General features: G+C 42.1%; 1 long non-coding RNA gene across 1 annotated transcript; it reads left to right on the top strand.

The window, feature by feature from the left end:
• Nucleotides 1–576: 576 nt before the first annotated feature.
• LOC146575207 (uncharacterized) lies at nucleotides 577–8,240 on the top strand. Its single transcript, XR_014892077.1, has 2 exons — nucleotides 577–2,373; nucleotides 5,755–8,240. It is a non-coding gene; the product is annotated as an uncharacterized LOC146575207 (long non-coding RNA).
• The last annotated feature ends 368 nt before the right edge of the window (nucleotides 8,241–8,608 follow it).

Below are 8,608 nucleotides of genomic sequence, written 5' to 3'. Positions count from 1 at the left end.
TTAAAACGTGGGTCCAGTGCAGTTGCGATCTGGAGCCATGCATAGTTGGTATGTTCCTGGCGGGAAGCAAGGTCTTCCTTAAACTTCTCTTTAAACCTCACCACATATGCAGGGTCCTCATCAGTTACTTCCATGACACGGCGCAGGTGGCAGAAGGCTGGTAGAACTACAGAGCAGGAGACGTAGGCCTCTCCTCCCAGCAGTTCAGTCACATATCTGCAGTGGAATACACACACACACACACACACACACACACACACACACACACACACACACACACACACACAGAGAGAGAGAGAGATAAGACAGCAAATTAAAAAAAGCTTTTTAATACTAGGTAATATTAATAAAATATTTGATTTCATTTATTTTTTAAATAAGACATTTTCATAATAACAAAACTGATTTAAGATGTATGTTTGATACATTTAATCTAAACCTACAATTATGGTCACAATGACAGGCTCACCTGCAGGGCTCTAGAAGTGTCTCCAGTCTCTGGAGTTTGTCCCACTCTGGAGGCGTCAGGAGGACAAGTTTATGCTTTTGTTTATCCAGAGTCGCGGTTGTTAGGTATTTTGATACCATAGTAGCATTTACAGGATATTGTTTTATACAGGAAAACTGTTACTCAATAAGGCCCAACTACTAGTTGTTTTTCTCTTTCTATGTGACCCAAGAATTAATGTGTAGGACTCACAAGCTGGTACCTCAAGGTCGAAAACACCACAGAGATGAGACCACTTCCTTACTCCCATCCTCCCTTTTTCTTTATCTCCTGGAAAAGGCTCGTTAAAGGCTAGGTGGTTTGTTTCAGAATTCACTAATGAAAGAACTCTGTATTTTATGTCTAGGAGTGTATTTTGCTGGGATGATCATAAATTGTAGCTGAGCTGATAAACTACACACAGGATACTTCTTTGTTCACAAGGCAGGAAGACGTTTCCTTATTTGGTCTGTACCGGTTTGAACTGGGAAAGCTGACACACGAACCTTTTTTTTCATCTATATAAACTGCTGTGTATCAAATAAACCTTTGAGTCGATTTGGGAAGACAACCTGAAGCAGTCTGTGTTTCCTTGTTCTCCCAAGCTGCTCCCGACGTCGTAACTAACCCAGCTGAATGGCATACCTGAGTGTTACTTTAAATAATTAGGAATCTTAGAAGGAAAGGACAGAACTCTGCTTATCGCTCACGCCACGGAGGAAACCCGGGAAGGCAATTTCCTTCAATTTTGGTGTCAGAAGTGGGATCCTGACAGAAGGTAAATATGTGTCTTTCATATTTATATAGAGACCATATTATACCTCTCTCAGTGATCGATCCATAAAAAAAACGGGATATGCTGACGAAGTTTCACTTAGTGATCCAGAGAGATACACTGACTGACTTCCTCAGTCCCCGAATCCATAAAAAAACGGGATATGCTGACGAAGTTTCACTTAGTGATCCAGAGAGATACACTGACTGACTTCCTCAGTCCCCGAATAAAGTAAATTAACCCTTGTGTGGTGTTGGTGGACACAGGAAGTTGCCTGTTGTCTTGAATATTTTAATTTTGTTTAAAAAATAATAATAATAATAATAATTAATTGTTTAATTAAACGTACGTTAAAAAGTGAGAAGTTGCTCACTCAGAAAAAGTGACACAGAAAGTTGCCTGTTGTCTTAAATACTTCTCGTTAAGTGAGAAGTTGCTCATCAAAGAGTGACACAGGGAGTTGCCTGTTATCTTGAAACGTACGTTAAAAAGTGAGAAGTTGCTCACTCACAGAAAGCTAGTAAATAATTAAATTTAATTTTGTTAAAAAAAAAAAAACGAAAGAAAACTGAAAACGGGTCTCACAGACCCGATTACCATACAAGGGTTAAAAGCAGTAAATTAAAAGCAGAAAGACACAGGAAGTTGCCTGTTGTTTTACGAGAAGTTGCTCGTTAAGCGAGAAGTTGCTCGCTAAGTGAGAGTTGCTCACACAAACAAAAAATTGCTAGCAATAAATTTAAAGTGACCTCAGCTGTGCCGCAGCGAAAATACTAACATAAATCCTCCTAGCGTGTAAACCCCTCTGGAAATCACTGAACATGGGTCAGAATTATTCAAAGACCACAGACAGGTCCGATAAAAAATCTAAAGTACCTGTAAAACCAAAAATTAATAAAATACAAAATAAAGTCTCAAATAACGGCTCAGTATAACTCCCATTTCCGGTTACGTGTAACCTACGTCCACGAATCGGTGAAGACGTCCATGATCACGTATCCAGAACATGCGGGAGTGCTTATGTGACTGACTTTGTTTACAACTTAAGAAGTTCAATGCATTCTAATTTATTTTCGGAGCCTTATCCCGAACGATTATCGCCAGAAAACAGGTCAGTAGAAATGTTGAATATCATTTGTGATAAGAAAAGTAGTCTGCTTAAAAAGTCCTGTAGAAAATATATGATAGAATGCCGCGACGTGATGCATCAAATGTTACCGCTATGGACAAAAGGAGGGTAAATAATGACAAAGTCGCCGATTTCTTTAAGAATCTAAAGAAATTCCTGCTAACAATGTCCAGAGACAAAATTGACTTAAATGCAGTAACTATGTGTAAACAGAAGCCTGATGAATCCATCCTAGTATTCATAAAACGCTTTATGCACTGTTGGACAAGCTAGAGGTGCAAATTTAGCTCAGTTTTCCAGCAGCCGCAGACACCCAAAGCAAAAATGAATTTGTGTATTTAATTTAACATAAAGGGTGAAATGTTTGCTGACACTGATAACAGCTTATGTTTTCTCTGCCCTATGTACCGACATGATGGAGAAGGAACATCCTCTGTGTCAGCTGGACCCTCAGCAGAGAATGAACTCAACATCCTTTTTGTCCGGTACTCTATGTCACACACTGTGCCAAAAAAAACGTGTACAGACGCCACTAACAGGTAATCCCATGACTGGGAGCCACACTTTTGTTTCTCTCACACTGTTCAACAACATGATAACTGCTCACACAAGTGAAGGTCAAACAGTGATTTTGTTACATAACTCAGACATAGGTTACGAAATATGTCGTCACATAGATCTAACCTACCCTATCCACTGTACTATTTCTGCACTTACGTTGCCAGCTGAATACCAGAATATGACATTGTGGTCTAAAAGTGAGAATGATATAGGATTTATTGACTGTACACTTTATCACGTACACCTATTAAAACACAACAAGCAGTATATGTCAAGCAGCATCCCATTTCCACGGAAAAAGCCGCAGCCCTAGATGTCATGATAGGAGATTTATTGACTACAGGAGTAATAAAGCCTACAGTATCTCCATATAATACTCCTGTCAATCCTGTGCCAAAGCCTAACAAACCTGGCGTATGGCGTTTCATACAAGACTTAAGGCAAATTAATGCAGTCAACATTCCTCTGCCACCTCTCGTTTCAGATGTTCACAGCATATTGACATGCATTGCATACACATTTTACCGTGGTGGATTTATGCTCTGCCTTTTTCTCAGTGCCTGTGCATGTAGATACACAGCCGTTATTTGCATTTACACATAGAAATAAGCAGTACACTTGGACTCGTCTGCCTCAAGGCATGATAGACAGCCCTGCTGCTTTCTCAATGGTGATCCGTGCTACCCTGGACAGCTTTACTCCTCCTGAGGGCTGTACTCTGATCCAGTATGTGGACGATCTCCTCCTCTGTGCTCCGAGTGAGGAATTGTGTCAAACTGCTACACACATGCTTCTCCAGCACCTCCAAAAGACTGGCCACAAAGCATCAGCAAAGAAAATGCAGTACTGTCAGACTTCTGTTCAATATTTGGGATTCACACTGTCTCACGGAAAACGTTCCATGACTGCAGACAGGGTCAAAGCTGTGACCTCCGTCCCTCGTCCCACTACACAGAAGGAAATGTTGTCCTTCTTAGGCATGGTGAACTATTGCAGACAGTGGATACCAGACTGTTCTTTTCATGACCACATTCTGCGTGAATGCTGCAAAAAAGACAAGCCTCCTCGAATACTGTGATCCACAGAAATGACTGTCTCTTTCAATGCATTAAAGGGAGTGCTGACCTCCGCCACTCAAAGGTGCTGCCTGAATTGTTCAGGAATGCCGGCCTGCCTGAGGGCAGTAGCAGCTTGCTCTATCATGATAAGGGACTGCGGGAAGCTCACACTCTCACATGACACTATTCTACACACCAATCACCAGGTCACGACCATTGTAGCAAACATAACTAAACAACATATGCAAATCTCACTATAAAAGCGAGCAGCACACCTGATTCGCCAGCACATTTATTGATCCTATGCTGTGTTCTTCTGACCGACAGGATGGCTCAGACAGGCTTGACGTTCATGACTGCATGACACGTATACAGGAATCCACAGCACCACGTCCAGATTTAGAGCAAACACCTATCTCAGACTCAGCCACGGTTTATGTGGACGGGTCCTGTTCAAGGCCGAATGACAACTCATTTCTTTGTGGCTATTCAGTGGTGACATTGCCTGACATCATACTAGAGGCTCACTCATTACCATTTCACTCAGCACAAAAAGCAGAGCTCATGGCTTTAATACGCGCCTGTGAGCTACATTTGGATAAGCATGTGACAATTTACGCAGACAGCCGCTATGCATTTGGCGTTGTGCATGACTTTGGCACATTGTGGAGACAGAGAGGATTTAGATCTGCTGATGGAAAATAAATTGCTAAATTGTGATTTTGTTCAAAGACTTTTTCAGGCTATACAGCTGCCATCGGCCGTTGCAGTTGTAAAAACGAAAGGACACAGTACAGCTGACACAGACGAAGCAACAGGTAATGCCTTAGCAGACGTGACAGCCAAGGCTGCAGCTGCATCACAGCTCCCACCTCCGCAGGAAGTATTATCTGTGCCCCTACAGCTGCCACTTAAACTCCCAGACTATTTAGGAACAAATGTTGATTTAAAATTCATACAAGAGCGAGCCTCTGCATGTGATTACACCTATTGGGAGAATAATGACTGTACCTTAGATGACAGAGATGGCTTATACAAAATCTTAAGGGTTTGATTGCCCTCCCATATTCCCTGATGCCAGTCCTTGTCCGACATTTTCACGGTGTGAGTCATGTCGGACAAAGAGGGGTAATAGGGGCAATAAAATCAAGATTTGTAATTGAGAAAACATGACATGCAGTAAAAAGCATATTAGCAACCTGTCTAACATGTGCACGAACCAATGTAGGAAAATCAAAAGCAGAACATCAGCATTTACCACAACCAGATTTTCCATTTCATACATTACAAATTGATTTTACACATATGCCAGCGCAAGGAAGCATCAAGTACTTACTGGTAATAGTGGATCAATTTAGTAAATGAGTAGAAGCTTATCCAACCTCAAAAGAAACTGCAGAAGTAGTCTGTCAAAAGTTGAGCAATGAAATAATACCCAGATTCGGAATACCTCACCAGATTAACAGTGATAGAGGATCTTCATTCACATTAGAAGTAATTCAAAAGTGTGCTAAAACTTTAATGACCTGGGTCAAATTACTTCCTCAAGTCCTCTGTGAGATTGGAATGACTCAATCTGCAGTAACCAAATTATCTCCATTTGAAATAAGACTATTTCCAACACCATGGTCAGCTTCCAGAGGGGCACCGCTAGTAGAAGGTGATGTATATTGCATTGTCCACTGATGTTCACAACCTGATAGAAAAACTGAATAATAACTATCAGAAAGTTTGTCTCTCTCAGCCTTTCCCCTCCACAGTTCCACCAGTGGAGACAAGGAGACGCATGTTGGAGAAGCCACTAAAACCAAGGACTCTCTGGGAGGCCGCGCGTGTTCCAGCCCCAGACTGTACTGGCAGTGACGAAGAACCAGCATCCTCACAGACGGACAACCTCAGTGGATTCATGCCAGCAGGGTTAAGACCAGCCCAATCGGACCATCTCAGGCGTCGGATCAAGCAGACGACATCTCCGGCGAGCCAGCGCCCGGAACTAGAGCAAATAAACACACACGGGTAGATGACATCTCCGGCGAGCCAGCGCCCGGATCCAGTGCACACACGCAATCACTGATTAACACACAACGTCTGAAAGAACAACGACAAGGTACTCAAACATCCAGCAGGAACAGAAAGCCAAAAGTACCACATGATGTCTAACCTGATAAAGCCAGACTCATTCCATCCTGATAATGGAGAAAATGAAATGCCCATTGTCATCATACGACGCTTATTCAATGTCTCTCGAACCTGGGACCAGGCCAGGAGACGACTGAAGAACTGTTTTTCTTATATACTTTCTTATATATTTAGGTTATTTATCATATCTATCGCATTAACCTTAGGATTTCTCTTTGCTATTTTGTATTGTAAACTGCAACCATGTTCACATTTCTGCAGGTCATATTTTGCTGACTATACCTCATGCTCCATTTTGCAAGACACCTACTTAATGCACTCCTCACGTTCCCTAAAATCAGTAAATAGCAACATAGACGCCACTAATAAACCATTTTATGCACCCTCTAGAACAGGAGCTAACGCCTGGTATGAAAATGCCAGAACAGCCGCTCGTGATTTAGGAAACAGTAACTGTTATGTCTGTTCAAAGGCTAATCCAGAACAGGTAATAGTAGGATACCCCATATCCGGTTTCCCCCTCACTGAGGGACTAGAGAAAATCAGCGGAAATAATGCTCTCTTTAAAGACACTTTACAGTTGACTCTGAGCCCTCTCGACTGCCTAATTAGACACACACACACACGAACTAACCCTGAGACTCCATTAGGCGAATTATTGAAGTTATCTAATGACACCGCAGGGACCTGCGCCCCAATGAAACGCCCTAAGAATAGGTTAAAGCCCTCACTGCCCTTAGGACAGATCCCTCTCCATTTTAATACTAGTATGATATGTCTGCGCAGACTAAAGTTAACTGGCCCAGACACACACATAGATTATACAAAGGATAACTATACATTCTTCTCTGACTCCCCAGGTGCACGCTGTAATGAGACATGGCTAGCTGTCTCTGTGGCTGAAGTTGTATCATATCTGGAGGAACACACACACAGTGAAAGTTCGAGCAGAGAATCGATCATTGTTCCCCCAGACGGTGTCTTAAATGATACTGACTGGGGGGAGTTAGTTAAATCACACATGGTCACGCGCCTGACCAGACCAATCCCACATGCTTATTGGTTGTGCAATAATACCCTTAGATTAGCTTTACCTGTTAATTGGACCGGTACCTGTGGTCTAGTAACCGTTGATGTATGCTGTACTTTCATTCCCAATAATACCGCTCCTAACGGTTCATTCACACAAGCTATGAATAAACTTGAAGCATTGCAGATAGAACTAATTGCCAATACAGGTCACGGTCAGTGGCTACATAAGTGGCTACAGGACACGTTTGGAAGATGGAAGGAACTAATTGTAGCCTTTGTAACCGTTGCAGCATGTTTTTGATGATTATTGTCTGTTGTGTGGTACCCTGTGTACGTTCAATGATAACCCGTATAGCTACTAGTACAGCTACTTCAATGTATTTGCAATTGGCACAAATTGACCCAGATTATGTGTCAGATGTTACCAATGATGTTCCTGATGTGTATATTGAACATTAGGTTGTGAACTATTACATTTTATGATTTGCTTTTTATATTATGTTATTACATTTGTGATTTTTCCTTTCTATTTGAGTTATTATTTTTAAAAATAATAAAAGAGGGGAACTGTTAGGTATTTTGATACCATAGTAGCATTTACAGGATATTGTTTTATACAGGAAAACTGTTACTCAATAAGGCCCAACTACTAGTTGTTTTTCTCTTTCTATGTGACCCAAGAATTAATGTGTAGGACTCACAAGCTGGTACCTCAAGGTCGAAAACACCACAGAGATGAGACCACTTCCTTACTCCCATCCTCCCTTTTTCTTTATCTCCTGGAAAAGGCTCGTTAAAGGCTAGGTGGTTTGTTTCAGAATTCACTAATGAAAGAACTCTGTATTTTATGTCTAGGAGTGTATTTTGCTGGGATGATCATAAATTGTAGCTGAGCTGATAAACTACACACAGGATACTTCTTTGTTCACAAGGCAGGAAGACGTTTCCTTATTTGGTCTGTACCGGTTTGAACTGGGAAAGCTGACACACGAACCTTTTTTTTCATCTATATAAACTGCTGTGTATCAAATAAACCTTTGAGTCGATTTGGGAAGACAACCTGAAGCAGTCTGTGTTTCCTTGTTCTCCCAAGCTGCTCCCGACGTCGTAACTAACCCAGCTGAATGGCATACCTGAGTGTTACTTTAAATAATTAGGAATCTTAGAAGGAAAGGACAGAACTCTGCTTATCGCTCACGCCACGGAGGAAACCCGGGAAGGCAATTTCCTTCAGCGGTTACTGCAGTTTGGTTGCGGATCAAGCGCTTCACCATCTCCAGCGTGGAGTTCCAGCGCGTAGGCACGTCCTGGGCCAACGGCTCCTGCTTGCGCCCCAGTGACACCTGCTCTGCGTTCAGCTCTGCTGTGTTTGCTGGGCTGTGCTTAAAATGGCCAACAATTTTGCGGCATTTGGCCAGCGCAGTGAC

This window comes from Mchenga conophoros, linkage group LG4, assembly GCF_057382185.1.
Source record: "Mchenga conophoros isolate Kocher_MC1m ecotype Shallow Benthic linkage group LG4, M_conophoros_male_GT1.1, whole genome shotgun sequence".
In the NCBI taxonomy this organism is placed as follows: domain Eukaryota; kingdom Metazoa; phylum Chordata; class Actinopteri; order Cichliformes; family Cichlidae; genus Mchenga; species Mchenga conophoros.
The sequence above is the reverse complement of the archived record's forward strand: the minus strand, read 5'-3'. Positions and strand labels throughout refer to the sequence as shown.